This window comes from Python bivittatus, unplaced genomic scaffold (genome assembly GCF_059951505.1).
Source record: "Python bivittatus isolate LINGU-HERP-01145 unplaced genomic scaffold, Pbiv_v1 ctg000210_np1212, whole genome shotgun sequence".
Classification (NCBI taxonomy): Eukaryota; Metazoa; Chordata; class Lepidosauria; order Squamata; family Pythonidae; genus Python; species Python bivittatus.
The window spans coordinates 19,677,587-19,700,882 of NW_028277053.1; the positions used below are offsets into that span (position 1 = coordinate 19,677,587).

The 23,296-nt window shown below is 45.4% G+C and overlaps 1 protein-coding gene across 5 annotated transcripts in view; it reads right to left on the reverse strand.

The window, feature by feature from the left end:
• The window catches only part of TBC1D4 (TBC1 domain family member 4), a 66,171-nt gene that overhangs the window by 41,486 nt on the left and 1,389 nt on the right, over window positions 1–23,296 (reverse strand). The gene's annotated exons all lie outside the window — the stretch shown is intronic.

Here is a 23,296-nt window from a genome sequence, read left to right on the forward strand (position 1 = left end):
AATTAATTTAATGTTCATCTCAACACTGACTCTATTTTCAAGGTCAAAGTGGAAAAAAAGTCTTCCATCTACTCATTAAATGTTATCATATTGATCTTAAAAAGATGAAATCCCTTTGTATTTCTCTTAGGAAACACAGGAGAAGTTCTAAAGATGGATCGATCGCGTGAGGCTGGACACAGGCGCCAAGGGCCTGTTCTTCAGAAGAGGACAGACGCAATGTAAACAATGGGGAATGGAAAGCTGTTGTGCACAGAGCTTGCTTAACAGCTTGTCGTTCTGGAGGAATCTTGTACAACAGGAACGGAGATATTTTGTGTGGTCCAATTTATCAGGCCTGGGATAAGGCCCTTGGCGTAACCCTCGCTTGGATTCTTTACTCTCAACCAGGGAAGGCACCAGAAGGCTTCTGCCGGATCATCTTCCACGAGCAAAACTCCCCTGGGAGTACCCCATCCAAAAGGGCCTAGGGCCTAGCTGAAGTCAAGCAACGTCATGTCATCCAGCCTCCTGTCGGAGCTGGATCTGTTTCTGTAAGCCACGGGGGGAGAAATTCAGGCCAGCATGAGCATCCCTTCATACTTTTAAGACTTGGGGTCTACTCTCCCTGATTCACAACCACCTCTCTGGTCAAACTGAACTCACAAAAGATGGATTCTTGTACAACAGGAACAGGCATATCTTGTGCTGTCCAATTTACTGGGCCTCATCAGGGGAAGGGAGAGAGGAAAGATCCCGTCAGTAGAGCAACCACGGACTATGCATGCCATGCTTTGAAATTACAGCATCGGGATCAGTTTTCAGAAAGCTGCCAGAGGATCAAGTGTGAAGGAAGAGTGAGCACAATAAAAAAATATATTTTCTGCCCTGCAAGCCCGCGTGCGCACACACGCGCACACACACACACACGACAGAACTTTCTATCAGACTACTCCAGGCCACTTCCAGATTTTGCATCTGTCTTCCTACTTGCACAATTGCTCATTGACATTTCTCTGGAATGTCTGGCGTGAATATCCTCTACTTTGCGTATCTACTGGGGTGGGGGGAGATTTCTGATCACACACCTGAACCATCAAGAATTGCAGTTCTGAAGGATTTTAGACCAACCCAGAACAATTCACCACAACATCCATTAATCCCATTGAGGCAATATATTTGCTGGTAGTATTGTACAGCGAAAATCAAATAAATAGACCCAAACATAAACAAGCTATGGAAAATATTTAAAAACCGAGTAGTAGAACATTACATCCCCAGAGCCAACCTGGGATTCTGCACGCCCCAACCGGCTGCTCAGCATTAAAATATGATTCAGAAGCTGGCAAAGTTGCAAGCCTTCCCCCCCCCGCCCCCCCACACACATACACCTTATGGGCACTTCTTTACTGATGCAGAATCAAGTAATTATTCCTGAGAAAATCTGCAAGCTAGCTATCTGCCAAGGCTGTTCAGCTTTTGAAATTTTCTACTTTTCCAAATGGTTGGAGCTGTAAGGCAGATTTGCAATTTTCCAGAGCCCTGAAGGTGCCTTTGCAAGTCTAACACAAGATACACTGATAACACAAAGGAAAGAAGGTCTTCTCCATTTGGGAAACTAACGGGAGCAGGGGGGCTGGAGGGCATTCAATGAAACTGGACATTGTCCCAATCACAGCAGGTTAATTTAGGACAGGGGTGGGCAACCGGAGCCCCCAAATCATTTTCCTGTGGTCCCCAGGAGCCATCTCTGACCACAGTTGCTGAAAACTGGAAGCCATTTTCAGACAGGAAACTCTCGAAAGTATATTGTATGCCCTAAAATAGGCTTAACTTAGTTTAAAAACAAAGCAAAAGCAAATAAACCCTCTGAACTACTTCCACAAACCTAAAAAGTCTGGAAAACCCTGGACCCACTCATTTTGTATCATCGCCCCACCTACCATCATCCCCAGACACTTGAAAAATCTTAAACATGGGTCCTGGTTATCCCTGGATTAGGGGGTAGGGGGACAATCTGCTCTGCCCCCCGAATTCCTGTGTGAGGTAGATGCTTCATTCTGTCCCTGCCTTTTGGCCCTGGGGAAAACCTGAACTCTGTTTAATCGATCTAATAAACTATGGGAGTTAAGAGTTCTTCCATCACCCTTGTGTCCATAGAGAAAGACTTCAGCATTGGTGTTCTGGGCTGTTGAAAACCTAGTTGGTTTGAAGAGGTTCTGCATCATCTCAAGGCCTCTGTGACAACACCTCTAGACCTTTGTGGCAACTGCCTGAATGTTCTGTCTGGCTCCACTTATGATGCTCACAAGGTGCTTGGGGAAATGAGTCTTATTAGATGATGCTCTCCACAGTTGTTGGACAGAAGCAAACCTGGGCACACTCACAAGTTGCTATGCCTAATGGAGAGTATGCAAGTGAGGGGAGATTGCCAGCTTTCTTAAAAGGTGTTGGTTATCTAAGTGATTATTTATGAGGACTACTATCGACTCCAGGCAAAGTGATCAAGTGACAGCTCCTTCTCTTGGATCCATTCCATTCCAGTCAGAATCTGGTCTCCAGAAGCTTCCCTGGAAGGCCTTCCAAATTCTACCTGGGAAGTTGGGGAAACTGTCATTGGTTGACTCTTTCAAACTGCTTCAGATACCAAAGGTCCCGACAGCCTCTTAAACTGAAGCTTCTAATTACATGAGCTTTGGGATTTGAGCTGTGTCCTAGAGTCTAATCTTCAGCCCTGGAGTTTCCTGGGGCTTTCCAATGCAAGTAGGAGTCAGCCCTGTCCCAAAAGTTTGCTTTTGGGAGATCAGCCTATGTTTGCTAACTGCTGCAACCTGAGTTGGGCCATTATCTCTAAGCAAACCATTAAAATTATGGCCATGAGGATCAGCAGTCATTGCCCTCTGCCTCACCAGAGTCCTTTGCTTGCAAAAGTTCGTTGCTCTGCTTTGAGGAATTCCTACACCTTGATTAGGCCAAATAAGTCTACTTCCACAGTGTCTTGGGGATGGTGGGGCTAATCCAACCTGGCATGCCTATTTTATTGACTGGATGAAAGCAATGCAGCAGTTCCAATTCAACATTCAATGACCAGGTGTTGCTGTATTTTAATGATAAGCTTCAAGAAGGCATTTTGTTCAAAGTTACAGTAGACAGGGAAGAATGATGGTGGTGAATAATTATGTTTTCTTAAGCTCAGGATTAGATAAGCGGCACGGTGTACTGGAGAAATAAAGAAGAGATTAATTCCGGGAAGAAGGCAATAAAAACTTAGACAAGACCATGATGGAAAAAGATATTCTGTGACAACAAAGAACAGAAGAAATCCAAATAAAGTATTTCTGATGGCAATGTGCAGGTGTGAGATGAAAATGACAGATGCCTTCCAATTATGGGTTTGGAAATGGTACCATGGATTGCAAGAACTAATGAGTCAATCCTGGACCAGAAGATTGAGTGAGGTGACCATCACCAACTAGAACATCATATACTTTGGGCATCTTATGAGCATGGATGATGGACTAGAAAAAAATTATGCTTGGCAAGGTTGAGGGAAGGAGGAGGAAAAACAGTGGATGGATGGTTGAAGTCAGAGAAATCACAGGAATGTCCTTGGAAGAGGTACAACTTACATTATTGAAGTCAGATTTGGATAGCAAGCAAGCAATTGTTCACACAATCACCATGAGTTGATCCCAATTTGATTACTTCTAATAGACATGTTAAACTGCTATATATAACATTATGCTTTTTAAGTTTTATGTAACTCAATTAATTTGGGGGGGGGGGGCTTACCAACTGGTTTGAAAAGTGTTTATCAGGGAACCAAGCAGATATGCCAGGCGACATATAGGAGATAATACCATTTGTGAAAAGAGATCTCAGGATCTTGCAAAACAACCCTGAATTGTTTGAACAGGAACACAAATACCTAAGCTAGGCAGGTGTTTTTCCATTACAAAGTTTTTGGCAAAGAAGGATCTCTGCAATCAATATTTTGCTGCCTTAAGGTACAACACCATAAAATTAGCTACACCAACCCCTGCTTTATTTTTAATTCCATTTTTGAAAAAATGCAACGCTCTTTCATAGATGTTCTGCTTACACAATTACAGATGCCTGTGAAGTCCAGAAAGCTGTCAAAAACCCTTCACTTTTTTAAAGCTATAGCTGATAAGGGCTGTTATTTGGACACGTGCTCAGAAAGGAACGCAAACCACAGCCCCTACTTTTATGAACTCAAACGCCGTCCTTAAAAAATACACTCTTGTCCCACTAAAGGGTTATCAAGAAGAAAGGAAAGTCCTGGCCCTGTACTCCTTGAGTTCTTGAAGAACCCAATGGGCAGAAGAAAGGCTGTGTGTGCAGTTTCCACTCTTGCTCTGTCAAATGACAAAATCTGAAAGGAATTTCTGCCTGCCCAAAGTTGTGGGTGGCCACCAAGCCCAGAGACCAGAAAACGGAGTCTTCGCTGAGCTGCGTCAAGCCATGCAAATGAACTTAAACTGGTGCTAGCATTTATTTAAGGGTTTCATTAATTAAAATGGCAGCTCTTCTTTTAACCAACCAATTAAACGGGCTTACTATCAACACCTCAAGATGAGTGCTTTCTTGAAATGCTGAAGTGTAAATCAACTGTTAAAAATATTTCTAAACGTTTTAGAGGAAAATCTAGCCATATTTCTTTGTCCCCTTTTCTCTTCTACAAGCACACACACAGCAGGGGATGCCTGAAGACATCGGCAGGGATTTGCACTGCAATCATAGCAATTATCAGATTTAACTGGTGACAGTCCTACCCCAGGTTAAGGTGTTTGGTCTTTGTAACCCCCTCAAGACTAAAACACAAGCCTTGATGCAACACATTGCCCGTGAAAGCTCTTACCTTAATGTACAAAAGGACTGCCAAGCCCTCTTTGAAGACGTTCTCTTGTCCCCATCCCCCCCACCATCTTTTATGTCTGGCTTCCCATGTTGTTGGATCCCAGACACCGTGGGTTGTACATCATGGCTTGTTGCTTAGCTTAGTGTGATCCCAAAGTCACTAGGTCTCATACAACAAACTGTATTAAAACAAACGAGAGTTTAGCTCAATACATGTATCTCTACTTATTCAACAAGTCATGGATGAACGACTGAAGAGTCTAAATTGATCCTTCCACTGATATAGGCATCCGGCAATGATGTGCGTTGAGGTCCCATGTACAACACTGTTTCCAGCCCGGAAGTTGTCCAAAGGTCTGTGATGCTTAACCAAGGGAGATCGCTTTGAGGGTAGATAACTGGCTGTTTCTGGATGGCACACAGGTCTTACATGAGCATCATTCAAACTGTAGCTTGTTTGGAAGCCATCAACTATTTTTTTCTGGTACAGATTTCACAGAGACTTTGTTTCCTGGGGAGCCTACTTTAAGAAGCCAAGATTTAATACTTTAAGCCTGGCCAGTGATCAGCTGCAATCTAGCATCCTGCGATGAGTCTTCATCAGGTGTAATGATTATTGTCCACAAAATCACACTCGAGGCTTTTTAGTTAAAAATTTGTATGTATTTGCTTTTGGGTTTAAGAGGGGAAAATGGTAGTTTCATCTCCCACAATCCACAATTCTTATTTTCTTAAGATGCACACCCAGAAATCTAAATAACAAGTTTCAATGTTGTATCAGCACAGCGCCCTTTCTTCACAAACACTCTTAAGAAGACATTGTGTCGCATTATGCTCCCACAGGAAGCTTCACATACATTGAGGAGTACAGATGAAATGTCAGATGCCAGCGGTCCTCAATGAAGCCAGAGTGGAATGGGTGTTGTTTATGCGTTTCCCCGTCTCCTGGGAAGGAGGCAGACGGGTGTTCCTGGAGGGGAGGACTGAGCATCACAGGCTCCTCCTACCAAGTTGGGAAGCACCCTGCATCTTCAGCCCTGCCTTCAGTTGGGCACACGCGACTCAGTTCTATGCTGAGCTGACTGAGATTGCAGTCTACAAGAGGAACACGTGGCTTGCTCATCGGTAGTTCAGTAAACACATCTGAGTGCAATATTTACACACACACATCCCCAAGAAAGTACACACTCTGGTGTGGCTTCCAGTTCATTTCAAGGCTGAGCATTTCTGAGCTCAGGTTTAGCGATCTGAAGGCGAGTCTGAAATATCTGTTCAATAGACAAACAATATGTTTGTTCCTTTAACAGTCTTCATCCTCGGAGGTGCTCCTCCTTGTCCCCAGCATTGCCCATTTCAGGAATGTGGGCTTGGCGTGTACCAGTTGAGGACTGTAAGAACTTGTCTGGAGCACATTCTGATAAAAGTCATTTTATCTGTGACCTTGAAGGACCAGCCAGTCTGACTTCTAACATGCACAGAGGCACAAAGAGGTACACGCAGTGAAAATGTCAGTTAATGGATAATACAGGAATGTGGGTTATTTCTAATGCCAAGAGGTTTCCCCCAGGGACAGTTTCCTGTATAAACCACCTGAGAGCTCTAATGACCTTGAATGCACTTTGTTACCCTCAAACATCAATCTTGCAGGGTTTACAGCCCCCTTATGCCACACGCTGCAGCTGCAAACTACAATTATGATTTGGGGGGAGGGATTTAACCCAACAGAGACAGCTAACAGAAGTTCATTACTAAGTTCTGAAAGGCAGATATAAGTCAGATGAAAGTTTGCCAAGGAGCTAAATGAGTCTGGAATGCCTGTGTTATGCAAGAAGTGGGCTGGTTTTATAAAACCCTGACCAGGGTGAGCGATTCCCAAAGAGACCCAGCCAAGAGAAGGAACAGCACGTGCACACACACACACACACACACACAGAGTCACACACTCCTCCCCACGTCCTTCAATCCAGCTCCACAAACTCCAGTGGGAAGCTTCTTCTCACACGTAACTGCACTAAAAATAAACCACAAGGTAACTACGATAAACACTTGGATCCCAGGAACTGGGCATGTAACTTGGATTCTCCAAGGAGCTTAAAGCAAAAGGGACAAACCTCTGGCTCTCCAGATGTTGCTGGAATTGCCACCAGCCTAGCCAGGAGTGAAAGATGCTAAGGGGCTTCCTGCAGCCCATCTGGAAGATTTAAACCAGATTCACTCCAGTTTAAGGCTGGAGTATGGCAACTGTCGGGCCTCTCTGCCAGAGAACCAGCTGGTTAGGAAATCAGGGGAAAGTCTGAAAGGAGCCTTGTGGCCAGCGGCCAAGAGCCAACCACCCTGGGCCCAGCAGAGCCCTGGACTCACCTGAAGAACATCTGGATGCCAGCCATTCACTTAAATCTATCTAGAAGGTATACAAAACATCCTGCTTCATAGCTTGGATTAGCCAAAACATTCCCACAAGATTATTTGATTCTTGGCAATAAGTGCCTAAATCCAGCTGACTAATTAAACTGATTTATTACACCTCAAAGTCTAACATATTCTCGCAAGGACTTGCAAGAACTGAAGAATTAAGGTTAATTGGTTTTCCCATCAACAATCTTCATGGTCTTATTTTTATTTTTAAAGAACATGAGTACTAGAAAAATTACAAAGATAAATATAAGAGAACCTAGGAAAGGATATTTGAATTATGCCCTTTTTAAAAGACTGAGATAAGCTGATTAGTACATACAGCACATTTCCTTCATGCAAATGCGGGCTGAACTCACAAGTCATGGTGAGCCTGTATTGCCCAACGGTAAGCCACAAATCTAGGCTCATGCACGATACGAAGCCTTTAACCAGTCACAGCAGGTGGCTGGCTTCATCTACGACACTGAGCCAAAAGCAAGCAGGCCGTTGTGGCTTATGGCCACATCACCAGGGGCTCATGGATGCCCCCCTTTTGCTGCTGACCAGGCTCCCCCCCCCCCCCGCCACCCTTGAAATGCTTTTTAGAGGGGCACCAGCACTTTTGCTGGGAATCAGGACAGTCGCAAAGTCACGCCTTTTAGATAAGCAGCTGGATTTTGGTTTTCTGCATAAGCATGCACGGGAGCGGCCCGCTCATCAGACACCCGGAGTGCATCTGGGGCGGGAAGGAAACACGGCAGAATGATCAGTCCTAGCTGAATCAGGAGCAAGCATCCTTTTTATTCAAAGAGTTATTTATAATATAAGCGTCTGCCACGTGAAGCACTGCAGAAAAGGACAACTGTACAACGTATGTCTGCAGTGTGCCTAAAGCTGGTAACTTTGGCTCACAGTCACATGTGATGCAGCGCGTCCGGCACCAGCTGTCTCGTGCCCCTCTCCTTTCCCCTGGATCTGCGTTCTTTGCGATGGTCATCCTGAGGCCCGTGGCCTTGTGGGCACGGAAGTCAAAAGATCTGCAAAAGACTTCTTCCTCGGCTAATTTATACCACTGCACTGGCTTCCCCATCTGTAAGTCCACTGCCAGAGGGATTTACACAGACCATGACCTCAGTTTTCACATCATGCCAAGCCAGGGGGCTTCATTCGCTCCAAATGAGCGCCTCGCGTGGCCGACAGACGGTCTGCCACGCGCCTCTCTTCAAGACTAGCGGAATTCCATATCGCTCACGAGCCGCCCTTGTGAAGCGTCTGCTGGACTTCATAGAGCTCCTGATGCTTTCTTCTTCCTTCTGCTACAATGTTACATATTTTATAAACAATTTGTTATAAATATAACCAATCCAAAGGGGATCAAAATAACAGCGTATTTTATCAGAGAAATGAGAATGCAAATGTCTAAAACAACACGAAACCAAGCAGATCTGTCAGGGTTCAGAGGGAGGGAGGGTGGGTGGGCAGCAACTCCTTGAACTTGACGAGCTAAGCGGACTTCAGCCTGGCACCACCTGGATGGGGAATCACCGAGGGATCCCAGGGCTCGACTAGACTCTCCCGCAAAAAAGGAACCCGCCAACCAGCCGCACCAGGGCAGAAGGCAAAGGACAGGCTCTTCCACGTGGTGGCCGAGGGAGCGGCAAGCCTGCCCCGGAGGAGCCCATCTCGACAAAGACGGCGACTGAGAGAACTGGATTTTCTCGCCTAGTGCTGGCTTTGGGCTGGAGTAACAGGATTCCTCCCCAGTTATACATTTCCAAGGCATATTAAGAATTACAGTTCAGCAACAACTTCTGTGAGTTTCTGGGGCAGCATCTGGGGTCTTCAGATAGACCACTGCCACATCAACCCGTGACCTATTTAACCGTGTTTTGCTGAATAAGCCACAATCAGCTAGGCCCACACAAGACTGAGTCTTACTCCACGGCTTGGACACAGGGGTTGGTCTCCCAGAGCAAGCCACCTCTTCTGCCTGGTTTTAGTCTCTCATCTTGAGGAAGGGAGTCGGCGGCTCCCCTGGAGTGAGGACCACCCAGCAAAGGCGGTATTCGCGGAGTATCACAGAAGCATCCCTGAAACCACTGGAATCAATTAAGGGCAAGGGAAAAAACATCCAAGGGAATTAAGCAAATCCTTTTTGCAAGAAGTACCCAGAGCTATGCGCACAGTGGCAGAGGCGGAAAGGAGGGTTCCTCCTCCTCCTCCTCCTCCTCCTCCTCCTGCTGACACGGCTGTTCCGGAAAACACCGAAGAGGTGCGAGGGCAGAGCTCTGCACCGAAGACGCAATCCACCTGCGACAGTCACTGCCGCAAGACGGGGACCAGACAGTGCATTAAGCCATAAGTGAGCAAACAAGCAGGGAGGCTGCCCTACAGTTTAGGGTGGTTCTTGAAGACAGCCTTGGACGCTCCTTGGACAGAAAAGACAAACGAATGGAGGAAAAGACCATCCAAGGTGCCAGGCGGTTGTCCCTCAGTGCCAGGGGTCAGAGTGCAGTTGCATGTCCGTGTGTCTCTGCTTATGGGGGTTTCTGTGGGGCCGCTTTGGACAATAGCCCTGATCTAACACAGATGTTAATGCAGCTGTTCATTTTGTCTAACACATTGTATTATAAACCTAGCAAAAACAAAATAAAATATTCAAAGCAGCATTGTCTAGCACCATTAAAAACCTCATCTGTCATTAGTGAATTGGGCAGCTTTATAAATCTGGCAATTAATTAATTCCCAAATAAAAGCCTTTAACATTAAAGAAACACATTGATGAAACCCACTGTTTCTAAATTTTTAAAATAATTCTATTTCTTAACAACCTGGCTGCCTTCTTCAGCTGCTTCCGTGCCATCCTTAAGGCTGATATTAAAGACCCACCTTTTTGCAAAAAAACCAAAAAAGGTTAATGAATTATTCTTGGAAGTTGGCAAACGGCAACATAAGCCTTAGGGCAGATTCCTTGAAGACCAGAGGGCTTCTTCCCAACTGAAGTTGCACAGCTTAATAAACCAGCAGCATTTTGTAATGTTGTGGTTTACTCTCCTTTTTCACAAAGGCCGCAAGCAGAACGCTTCATTCTTACGTAATAAGAGAACGTATATTTTTATATCAGGCAGGAAAAAGGGAAGAGGGCAAGAGGGAGGCAAGTGCCGTTCTACCACGCGCGTGCCAGCTTATTTACACCTCACAGAGCGATGCACTCTTTCCGATCATCATCGCAGGCTAAAGTGGTACAGCTATTAAATAAACAATAGAAATCACGTGGAAAGGGAAAAGCCTGCAATTAAGCCCTGATGCGCACACATTGCCACGAAGGAATGCCACTGACACCCAACCCCAGGACTCTGTCTCTGAACTCCCCACTACCTTAATCTGGGGAAGTAACTTATATATTCCAACTTCTCCCCCTTTTTTCAGCAGCTTATGAAACAGCAGTCCCCACAAGGAGCACCCTCTGAAGAAATTTGGCGGGGGCGCCAACTAGAACGCAAGCACGTTGGTGTTTTAAGCCCTGGAGATGGGAAACGTTTGGAGGCTGCAGATCTAAAAACAGCCCCCACTGGATTCTGGAGGAAGTCAGATAAACCTGACAAACAAGAATAAACGCTGCCAACAGCCAGCCTGTCCTCCAACAGCGAGCTCCCCCTGCAAGGCAGGGATTCCCTCAAGACCCTGGGGAGCGCCACACGCATCTCTGCGGCGATGCAGGGCAGGTCTGCTTCTAGGAAGAACTCGGAGCAGGATCCGGGAGTTGCATCCTCAGGAGACAAGCTTGCAAAGAAAAGCCGACGAGGCTTCAAAGAAAGGAAAACACACATCAGAGAAGTAGCTACTTAAAAACATGCTTATCTTGATATCTTAGCAAAGTCTTATGATGTTATAACACTGTAAATCTTTGACACTAACAGCTAAGTGGAGAGGACACGGTTTGTGTAGCCTTAAGATGCAGAGACAGACTCTGGAAACCACACGCAGCCACGATGGTCACTAAAGCTGAAGAAACAAGTCATTATCTAGTTTAGTTTGCTCCATTCATACATCTTCAGAAAAGGCAGAGAGTCCTAGTTTTATACCAGATCAGACTTCCTTGTAGTTTTCATCACATCAGTGCTCCTTCCACTCAACCTGCTCTTAGTTACATTTTGCTACTCTCATTTCTAAATTACCATCAATTACCTAACTGAAAACTAAAGGCAGTTTATCCTCCATTTGTTTCCTTGCTTGAAAATACTTTATTTTCCTCTTGCTATTTTAGGATTGTGCTCCACTGGGTCTGTCATTTCCAGCCCTTATCTGAGATGGATCCTCAAAGAATGTGTCATTCAGAGCCTGAGAGACCCAAGGTTATTAAACACACTTTGAAAACTCTTTTTTGAAAGCCCTGTGCAAAATAATGAACCACAGTTATATTTAAACATCTATCCAAATCTCAGGTCAGCAAAAAGCTAAGGGTAGAAAACTCTAGCACAGGGAGATACTAAGCTGTGATGTGGTTCGTCTGGTTTGGCCTGGAATGTTGTGTGAACCCAGTCCACCCTGGCTTATTCAGTAAACCATGGCTGAAAACTCAGCTTTGGCCTGTTCTTGCTGCAATAGGCTAATGCAGAAACTCAAGGGAGAGAAAATTTCCACCAATTCCACCATAAAGGGCTTCCAGTTTTCAGCAAGGTATGCAACAGAGACCCAATTTGCATTTCTGCAAGGCATTTTTTAGAACAAGAATTAGGGCCAAACAGCATCTCATCTTGCAGACCTAAATAGGAACCAACACTGCAGCATACAACTAAAGATAGCAACAGCTACAGTAGAAATATCTTCAACGGAATTATTTTACAGAGTCATCTGTCAAGTTGGGCCAATCCTTCTGAAAACAGTTATCCGGCTCTTTCCTACCCTCCCACCAAAGGAGAGAGCGGCATTCGCTCAGTTAGTGGCCTGGATTATTTGAAGGCCGTTCTGCAAGGCTTCCTCACAGTCAGTGGAAGTGCTGAAGAAACAGGCTACAATTATACTGTACAGGAGTAAGTGGAGTTATGTTTATAAAAGCTGCAGGAGGTAGATACCACCCAGGCCTTCTCTTCCCCCAAAGAGAAGGAATTTCTCTCCCCGTGCATCTTCTGAGGAACATAAGCAAAACCAGGACCCTCCTCTTTGCAGAAATGATGCTCTGATGCAAACGGGTATTTGCGCACACTCAAACCACCAGACCAACTGACTAAAATTCATGTGATATAATCAATTATATTTCTGTTAATCAGCTGCAGCCCGTATGAATTGATTTGAGAAGCTGCCTCAGGGAGCTCGGGGCAGGGTGTTTCTGCTATTTGAAGACTTCAGCCAAAAAACAAACCCAAAACATCTTTAAAAACAGGGGAAAAGCACTCTACTAAGATGTTTCCATTATGGGTTTCTGCCAAGAGCTTTCAGACTGCATTCTATTGACGCCTGGAGAAAGCCCTGGAGGAGCAGCTCAGACGTGGAACCTTTTGCTTCGGGATGATGTGACTCTTTGCTGCACAAAACAGCCTGCATCAAACAGGGGATGCTACTCGGGAGAACCCAGGGTCTACATGACTGGCCAGCACTGATGTGGCATTTTCACAAGATGGACATGATTGTGAAAGGCAGCTGGCCAACTGACTGGCCCCTACCTCCCAACGTCCTGGGTGAGGATGCTCCAGGATGCAGCTTCAGGTCAGGGGAACAATAGCAGGTGAATCTTCCCTCTGAATCTCCACCATGCACAGGAGTTCAGGGAAGGGAGGAATGATTCGGTGAAGGGAGGAAGCTAAAAGCCAGGATGATCAGAACAAGAGGCCCTGCAAAGTAGGTAGAGGAGAAACAATTAAGGCTACAACCATCCAAATGACTGCTTTGTGCAATCTGGGGCTGCCCAGATGTTCAAGTGCAACAGCAGCGCAGAATAACGAAAAATGTAGTCCAACACATCTGAAGTTATGGAAAGGTTGCTCTATAGCTCAACTTAAATGTGCACTTTTTCCCCAAGATTGCATCTATTCTTATCTCTAGAATGAAACTAGACTGTTCTTGGTGAATATTTATATGGGTCCAATATTCTCTGCATCTGATGTATTTTCTCCTTCCTCACAAGTGAACATTTGCTTCAAGGTTATTTATGCATATACTGTTTTTCACAATATTTGCTTGCTGCCCCATTCCAAGACTCTGCATATCTATTTAGAATCAAAACTAAAGCCAACCAGATTCCATTTTAGAGAAGTAAGTTTTATGCTTTGTTCAATGTCATATTTCTTTCGCTTAAGCTGCAGGTAGCCTGAAGTATCGCTTCTGAACAACAAAAAAGACAGAATAGAAATCAAGTAACAAATAAATACATTGTGCAGCTGGGTTGCTGAGCCCCCAAACGTTAGTGGCCTAGAACATGTTTTCCTTGCCCGGTTCTTGCCCAGACCAGTATTCCCTCCGCCCCATGAGTAAAATGGAGGCCAGCAAGCATGACAAAGAAGGAAAGAGGATTTATCCACCATCAGTAGCAAAGCAAGTAAACTGGCCAAGGAGGGCCAGAACAATCTGATCAGTCTCTGCCAGAAGAATTATCTTATTATCTTATTATCTGCATGGAATTCCTACTCACAACGAACATTTACTAACCAAACAGTTCCATAAATGACTAAGTTAGCAGCAGTCAGTTCTGCATTCAAATATCTTAACCCTGAAATGTCAAGGCAAAGGTGTTTAAATCATCACCAGATGAAGAACTGAATGTGCCCGATGCCAAGACAGAGCCTACAAAATGGGTGCTTTTGTTGCAACAGGCCAACCCAGCTCCTTCTCCAGGAGTTCTCCTTTGGCTGCAGTGAGTTGGATGAGTCAGACTCTCTGGCCCTGAGCCCACCGAATGCCTGAGTCAGGGTGGGGTGGGGTGTTCTGGGAACACTAGAAAGGGATTAAATGACCAACTAATCCCAAGAGGGGTTAAAATTAACCCCAAACAGACCCAACCATGCACTCAGTTGAGAGACTACCTAAACATAGTCAACATGACCTCGTTTGCAGACCTCTTTCTCCGAGGCAAATACAGAATTATGTCATGAAGTCCTGCCTGGAGGCTCCTAGTGCAAGGCCCATGGGGTCTCAGCCCTTCCCGAAGATATGGGTGGGAATCCTCTATTCCCAAAGTACTGGTTTTTGACCCTGTTTGTGGGATTGCGTGCATCCAGAATCCTCCCTAAGAAGACTTTACTGGGTTAGTGGCTGACTGGGCTACGTGTGTAGTGGGAAAAGAAGCCATTTTTGAAAATGCTTCTATTGAGCAAAAGCATGATGCTTCAATAGTAAAACACACGCTAGACCATTAGGGGGAGGAGGGTGGCATCCTGTAAAGTCAGGCTGCCCAAACCTAAGAAAGTTTATTCAGCAACAAGGGCCATTGTGATTAATGGCGTCTCCTCTTGGTGAAGATGTGGAGGTCTTGACTCTGGTCAGCGACACATGTGCTAATAGGGTGCATGAATGGATCAAGGCTGGACAGCCTACCATTGTTTGAATTCTCACACAGATGTACTGTTTCTGAGCAACAACAATAAGACTCTCTGGAAGGGCCTTTTCCTTAGTTTACATTTCAACCCTTAATTTCAAGACACCAGAAAAAGGCTCTACAATCCTATTCTGTCTGACAATTCAGTGGTGGAAATGTTTGGGTCAGTTTTCCATGCATCAAAACCGCTTGGGTCTGAGCTGACTCGTAAGGCTAAGTCAATGAGGTAGACACCAGAGGAAAGATCCCTGTCAGAATTATTGTTCAGAATGGGAACCGGGTGAAAGGAGGCAAGAAACATAATGGGGCGACTCTTGGGAACCTGGCTGGAGGTCCCTCGGGGAGGAGGGCTCTGGACTTCTGCAATCCCTGCCTTGCCATCCACAGTCAAGGGGGGGAGATGTTTTGTACCAAAGGATTGGTTCAGCTGATTTATTCCCAGGCTTTAAAATTAAGCAAGGCTACACTTTGCCACATGACGGACACTATTAATTTCTGCTGGCTTGGGGAGGAAAGAGCTCTTAGCTGGCCTTGGCAGAACTCACGTGACCTGCAACGCGAACAGAAAACAGCTTCTTTTTCAAGGCTGAGGCTCCTCATGCTTCCATTCACCCAAACAGTATTTTTCCATAATACCGATATTGCAGTGTTCGAGTAAAGGGCATAATATGTTTGATGTAGTTCCTTTAGTCAAGCTTGCAGTACCACCACCTTGTCCCTTATTTTAAAAAGGCCCTTTTGTGAAGCTCTAATTGCTCCATTCTGACCATGTCAACCCAGAACAGAGTGCCCAATGGTGCTCGCTCCTGGTAGCTATCTGGAGATGGCATATAGCCCAAGTTAGAGGAGGTGGGCCATGTCTCTCCCATTTCACTGGACAAACTGTGGAAGAGCAGCCAGCTACAAAGATTCTGGTTTCCTACTGAAATCAAGATTTTAGCTCTGATAAAAAATACCATATCATAATATCAGCAGCAGTGTGCTTTGCAAACAATTCCTTGGACCTCACCTCTGCTTCACGCGAGGTTGAAAGCATTTGCAGCTCCTTTAAGGAATCCCCTCATTCAAGCGAACGCAACTCTCAAAACAGGGGCACCTTGCCTCAAGTGCCTCTCCCTGCGTAATACTGTGCAGCAACAGTCCCCCAGGGCAGGACAGAAACGGGTGCCCCAAGGAGGCTTTTAACAAGACCATCCTCTTCCCTGGCTCAAGTCTACCTCGACTGCCCCACAGAGAGCCATCCGAAAGCATGGGGAGGGGGGCAAGCCCAACGCAAAGCCTGCTACCTTATTCCAAACATTTGCCTCCAAAGCTTTTCAGACTGTGACACTTTTGCCAGTGAAAATCTGGTGGGTGAGCAGAATAGCCTTATTCAAATCACCCCGAGCAGTTTCAAAGTGTGGCTTCGCCAGGATCATCATTCAAAATGCATCGGCAATAAAGCGCTTGGAAAGAACGCAGCAGGGGACAGCGCCAAACAAAACAATTTCCATTCTGGCCGAATGTCTCTACTTTTTTGGTATGGTTTCAGATTCCAATTTTCTAATAAACTCCTCCTTTTCCCCCCTCTCTTTCTCAGTTTCCGAGTAGTTTTCTCAAAGAAAAGATAAGAGTAAATGATGGCAAAATTAATCCCTTCCATGGTACACGGTAATTTCAGATCACTTGTTTATGGAAACAAGGTGGCAGCATTTTCCCAGCAGCAAATCATATTATAGCCTCTAATCTGTTTTCCAGGATTGGTTGAAGTTCTTGTAAAACAGCTGCAAATTTCCCTACAGCATCACAAACAAAATGTAATACAAACAAAATCACGTTTTACCAATCAAGAAAGCCTCTATCCTAAAACAGCAATTTGAAAATGTAAAAACCTGATGTTGAAAAGCAACGTCTTGAGCTTCTTCCTGAAGTCCACAATGGACCAGTCTGAGAGGCCTTCCTGAAAAGTAGACATTCAGAGTCCAGGGATGGGCTGGTTCAAACATTATACTCTTCCGGACGTGGTTGCTTTAGTTGGTTGAGAAACTAACCCTTGATGGTATATAAACCAGAGTTTATGATTTCCTGTTGGGTGTGAGCCCCATCATGGCTAAAACAAAGCATGGTTTAATGCTTGTATGAATCATGGAGTGTCTCAGAAGATGCACTTTGCATAGAGAAGAAACACTCTTCAAGAAGGGGAAAGCTGCCTCAGTCTTAGTCTATGTCAAATTAGTATAGTCCGATGTACATATATTGTTGCTCCATTACCCAGTCATGGTTAAGCTCACAAATCTGTTCAAGAGAAGGGAGACCTTACAGTCACCCATATTCCCCGTTTAGAACTAGTTTCTTCAGGACTCGTACCTTGAACAGGGGCAGAATGGTAAGACTGCTCTTCCACACTGACAATTTTAAAATTAACTACAGTTCATTATGTCCCATGTAGACCATGGTATTTGCTGGGACGCAGGAGAGCAGACCTGTCTGCTGCTTGCCTTCCAGAGTGGGAACCAACTCCAGTGAGTATGCAAGAATTGAACCTCTACAGGCAGGACAAGGAGCCATCATCCTGTAGTGCAGGCTGGCTTAATCTGCCAACCAGGAAACCTGGGTACAGACAATGTTTATGACCACATGAACGAAACAGCATCATTAACCATAGCGGGAAACTGGTTTGTTTGTGTAAATCAGACCAGCTGGTCTGGTGAGGACACCCTGGTTGGTTGGAGTAAAATACTTCCAACCAGCCCCTTGCAGCTCCCCTGAGAAAGTGGGGAGAGGAGATACAGGGGCAACCGTAATCCTTACACATTCCAAATCATAGATTGAGTTGGCTCTCAATCTCAGGCTGGGCTGGTTTGGGTGAGAAAGGCCTGCTAATTATGCCTTTCAGAAGAACATTAGGCGGTAGGTTTTAATGCGTTTGTGGGGAATATTTCGCATTGGGAAGAGTGAAACCGTCTTCAGCAATAAACTTTAAAATTATATTGCACATCTTGTTATGCTGCCAAGATGGCAACAGGCTGTGAAGGCTGCAGATAAGATTGGAGCTCTGTTGAAGAAAAATTGAATTTTAAGTGCACTGGGGTGAATTTTAAAATGTTTCAGGCATTTTCAAGGGTACATTTCAAGTACACCAGACAAAAATAATCAGAAACTGAGAGATAAGTTTGAAGATCCTAACCTGCCTTCATTGACTGAGTAAACCTTCCAAAGATTTGTTTGCAATGCTACAGAACCAAAAGCAAAGATCTCTGTTCTAAAGCACTGTAGCAATAAAGATGCATGTATTTATTTACTCTCATATGTATTTACTATATTTATATCCTGTCTGTTTCTTGAGTACAAGGGATTTCCCCTCCTTTGATGCCTAATATAATGTAATATATGAGACTATAACCAGCCTTCCTCCTCTGCTGATGGATGATGGTGTCCCAACACAGGCCATGTGCAAGAAATGATGCTACGGGGCAGGATCCGGGGTTGGTTCCCTGGGCAGAGAGAACCATCCTGGGAACACAGACCAGGTGGCCCACAAGCCTTCAAAAGAACAGCTAAGGATCTGTTGACTCAGAAAATGACTTAGGATTGAAGCTCTGGGGCACAGGGCGTCATAAAAGCACTGCTTTCTGCATAGAGGAGAAATCTTCTACCTGTAAATGGCTTTATATCTGTCTGCAACAAGAGGCTCATCTAGCCAAGTGGTGCCTGAGATTCTCCTGCTGACAAAGGCAATTTGAGATCCTCAGCTGTGAAGCCTGATGTACCTCCTCCTCCTCCTCCTCCCTATCAGCAAAACGAGGCAATCACTGTTGAGCCTTTGCTTTTTTGCACCAACACCCATTTCAGGGAGGGGAGAGGAGCCCAGCCCTTTGTTACCTGTTACCATAATATTGACTTAACAAAGAGGAAGTTTTAAGCGGAAGGGCTACTCCTGGACCTTGGCTGTCTCATTAAAATCCCACTTTGTTATGCTAAATACCCTCAAACAGTCAGGCCCAAAATGTTGATAATTAACCAACTCTAGAAGGGCTGATCAAGAGTTTTCAAAACAGGGTGCCTGCCGGCCCACGATCGGCTGCCTCTTGCTTAATTTTGAGAAAAGGCGGCAACAGAGCCAAAACAGTGCTAAACAAAGCCTAAACCAGCCACAGAACAGCTGAAGGGGTTGGGTGAGAAGAGGCACACAAGTTTAGCAGAAGAAGTCCTCTTGTCTGGGAAGATATCACCTCCTTAATGGCAGTGGTCGCCCATCACATCAATTCATGGTTTACTTTAATCATAGTTTGTGAATGAACCACAATTGGCTGAGATCACCCATAATGCTCAAGCTTAACTACAGCTGACAAACCACAAGGGCTGGATTTCGCAGCACATGAAACCAAAATCAAGCATTTTAGCTTGGTACCACGTGGGATCAACTACCAGCTTTTAATCCTTCCAGTCTGACCTGTGAGAACGTGTATTCTAGATAATTCCGAAGTGCGATTACCATGACCCCATACATAGACTCAAAAGAGAAGCCAAAAACGTCTAATGTGGGGATCGGTCCTGGGCTGTCAGAGGCGATGCGAGAGCCAGCAAAGTGTTGGGCAAGGACAGGGAAGAGCCCACTGCACCCAGTCTTCTCTGTGGAAGCTCGTGGGGCAACCTTGGCCCATTCCCACCTCTCAGCCCCACCATCCGGTCATAACTATTTCAAAATCAGTTGCTGAGGCAGTACGGCCAAATATGATAAAACAGTATCTTCAGAGCATATATACAGTACGCTTTCAACCAAGCTACACATTTATAATAGATTTGCATCCCAACCTTGTGAAAAAAAACTACACAAAATAGTTCTAGATAGTTGAAGAGAAAGGTCTAGAAAAATATCCTATTTTCAAGCCTCATTTAGCACAGTTTACCCTGCCCAACCTGGCTGCTGGAAATTATACAATTCAATACGATGTACAAGAAAATGAATGCATATTTTCATTTGACAGTGGAACATACATTTCCTAGAAAACACAAGAACAAATAAGGGAATTCAGCTTTAAAGCATGTGTGATAAAATAAGACAAATTAATGTACTACTTCAGGGAATTATTATGGCAAGGTATTCATTGTGAGTTAGTAAACTGCACCTATCCCAGTCTTAGGCAAAGCTTGATATCCACACCCCAGTAGAAAACTCAGCTGCCAGGATAGAGCAAAATTACGAGTTGCACCTTTGCTCTTATGTCCTCTCCAGAATTCACTCAGCCTTGAAGCCCCTTTCAATTAAGCCCAATGGGAATTTGCCTCAAAACATTTGGGGTGCCACCTGGTTGAACCATTTGGCACCTTTCCATAGGCAGAACCCATTGTTTAATCTAATGCTTAATGTTCAAATTGCCTTGTTCAATACTCAGCATAGCCAGACTTTGAAATTCAGTACTAACACCCAAAGATTTCAACTATTTTTCTGGTTCTGTCTAAAATGACATGTTCCTTGCTTATTCTTCCTCAGCCAAATACTATAACTGAAATGGTGAACTGACTTTCTCCAAAGAGAATTTAAAAAGGAAGTGAGGCAGAGGAAACAGATACTTTATCTCTTTCTTAAGAGTTCTCACTTTGCTTTACTGTATTTTGTTTAATTGGGTTAAAACCTTGTTTGAAGAGTTTGGCTATGCGGTTCCCTGGTCCCGACACCCACCAAACACCAGAGAATGCCCCTAAACACAATTTCCACCCCTGCGGTGGCACACGTGGGTTGCTTCTTCCGCGACAGGGCCACGGCAGCAACCCTTGCTGAAGCTTTGAACCACCACCAGCATCTGGAAACGCTGCTCCGTCTTTGCACACCCCAGGCCCCTTTGGCTGAGAAGTCCTGCAACCGAGATGGTCTGGGGCGGGGGTCTCAGAATGCTTTCTGAAGATGGGCTTAACTAGGAAACACAAACACTGAAGTCTGCAAAACCCAGCTCTGCGATTATGTCATTATGATTAATGTTATGAACTACCCCGTGTCCAAAGAGCCCTCTCTCATCTTTCCAAGGAAGATTGTGATGGACCTCCCTCCCACCTTTTCGGGGTACAGAAGACAGTCAGCCGTCCCACCTCCCACCAACGCTGAACGACAGGGTCCAGGGCTTGCCTCTGGCCCTCCTCGTGCTCCCTCCAAGCAGCAAAGGGTCAAAAGGTGCCCCCAGGGCAGCAGAAAGCAACCAGGGGTGGAGGGCCCAGATCTCTAGGGGGCCCTTGGAGGAGAAGCCACTGCTAGCAGGGCCACCCCTTGAGCCTCTTCCTCTCTGCTGCTTTGCAAACAGCACCACAAGGCCAAGGCGGCCACAGGAGAATTTGCACAACACGGCTGTGTTCAATCTAGCAGAGAAGGTTCACAGAAATCACACTTTTGAATCTGAATGCAGGAATCTAAGTGAATGCATGCTTAATGGTTTGTTCGTCACTACTCTCAAGCAGAAAAATGGGTGCAACATAAGAAACTGATTCAGTTCAGTACAGGGCTGCCAAAGTTGTTATTGCAAAACAGTGGAAAACTAAAATACTTCTTTGTTTGGATCAGAGATATTTAAAATGTGGGAAGTTATTCCAGCTGAAAAATAAAGCGACCCAAAGAGCTTGGAATGAGTCTGCAATTAAGGAAAGGTGTATTCAGATCCAGATGTGATCTGTTCTGTCCCATGAACTTGAAAAACTGGGTTTGACCTGCAGGCTAAGAGCGGGGCCAGTGACGGAGAGGGCGGAGAAGTCCCCTTCGCTGGTTGCGTTCAAGCAGAAGCCGGAGGGGGATCGGTCCTGGATGCCTTCGCTGGGATTCGGACAATGAGCAGGAAGCTGGGCTCAATAGCTTGATTCAAAGTTTTTGTTTATCTGTAAACATTTCTGGCTGGAAATACTGGAGATGGAGAGTCATTCTTGAGAGTACAGACCTGTGTGCACAACCCAAGTTTCTTCACTTGCTTTTGTTTTTATTTCCATGTTTTGGTATGGGACGGAAGTTGTCTCTGATGATGTGCTTGCATTACTAAAAATAAAAGCAATAAAACAATTTTTTTTAAAGAAGTTGAGCATTTCTTATGCTCCTGTTCTTGTAGCACACTGCACATTTGTGAAGTGAAGCCCTTTAGGCATCTTCCAACAAATGGCCTCTTAGAGCAACGTCCGGGTCAGCAGCTGACTCAGAATTCTTCTTGTGGACACAAGTAAATCCCGGGTCTCCAAGACTGTGTGACCGTCAGTGGTTTCACAAACGTGTGCAAAAAGAAAAGGCCTTGTGCCTCATCCTTCTTCCTCTTATCTCCTGTCACACCCAGACGATCTTTCATGTGTGTTTCCATACTCAGTGGTCGTTCTACCATAAAAAGGAAAATGCTACTTCTGGGTCCAGCTTCTTGAAACATAAGGGCAGGTATCCATAAATGTTGGATTTAGTGTTCTTTTACATGGATTTCCTAAATGTTCAAAACTGGAGATGCAAGGTGAAATGCTTACAAGAGTGAAAGGCCAACAGAGGCTGGGGGCAATTGGTGGGACGCACGGATATGCATTATATTAGCCCTAAGGGTGAATATAAGCCCTAAACACAGAGACTCCTCAAGCAGACAGACGTGATGTGCTGTTAAAGAAGTTTACCAAGGGGGGGAAAAAGAGTGATATTTTGAGATACAGAAGCATTTGAGGACAACATGAATTCTCCCCCAGAATTCTTTTTCCATCTCTCTCGCCCCCCCCCCCCCCCCAACTGATGCAGAGAAGGGCAGACAAGAGAAGTCTGCATGGCTGACTTTACTCAGGAGACAGAATTCCAGGAAAGGGTCCCACCGTGCCTACCCAGAGCAGCTGCCTCTTCTGCAAGCCCACCGTCCCAGAAGGCGGTGACTTAGCTGTTTTCCTCAAATTATCTGAAAATACCCTCCCCAAATCCATCTACCCTCACATCTGCTTTCCTTTCTCCACATATCCTGACCGGCAAGCAGACACTGGAAGCATCACGGAGGGGGAATGCCACCATCTTGGAATGCTCTCAATGCACCAGGAAAACCAAGGGATGGACGAGGATTCCCCTCTGCGCTCACTTTACTTAAATAAGTGCAGTTGCCACCTCTAAAAAACAGCAGCCCACCCTCCTCAGGCTATTCCAGGATCCAGTTCCTTTCTGCAGCCAACTGGACGCTCCTCCCCCAACTGACCTCAAGGAAGTGAATAAAGAGCATTCCTAGGATCCTCTGGTTTAGGCGATATTCTGAAGCAAGTGCACCTTTCCTAGCGACAGCTAGGAGAAGGGACCAAAGTTAGAAACATCAACTAAGTTTGGGTTCCGACAGAGCAGACCAATCTGGAGACCCTGCTGTCAGGGTGAGGTCCCCCGGCGGGTGCTGGGGAGGGGGTTTGCTGCTGTCAAGAGGGGCGCCAGGGGCCACACTCAGCCAGAAAACCAGAAAGACCCTGTCCAGAGGTGCCTCCAAGGTCTTCGAGCTCAGGGCTACTAGCCAGAGTGGTCAGGGAGCCCACACCTGCTTCTGCTTGAGCAAGAAGAGAGGG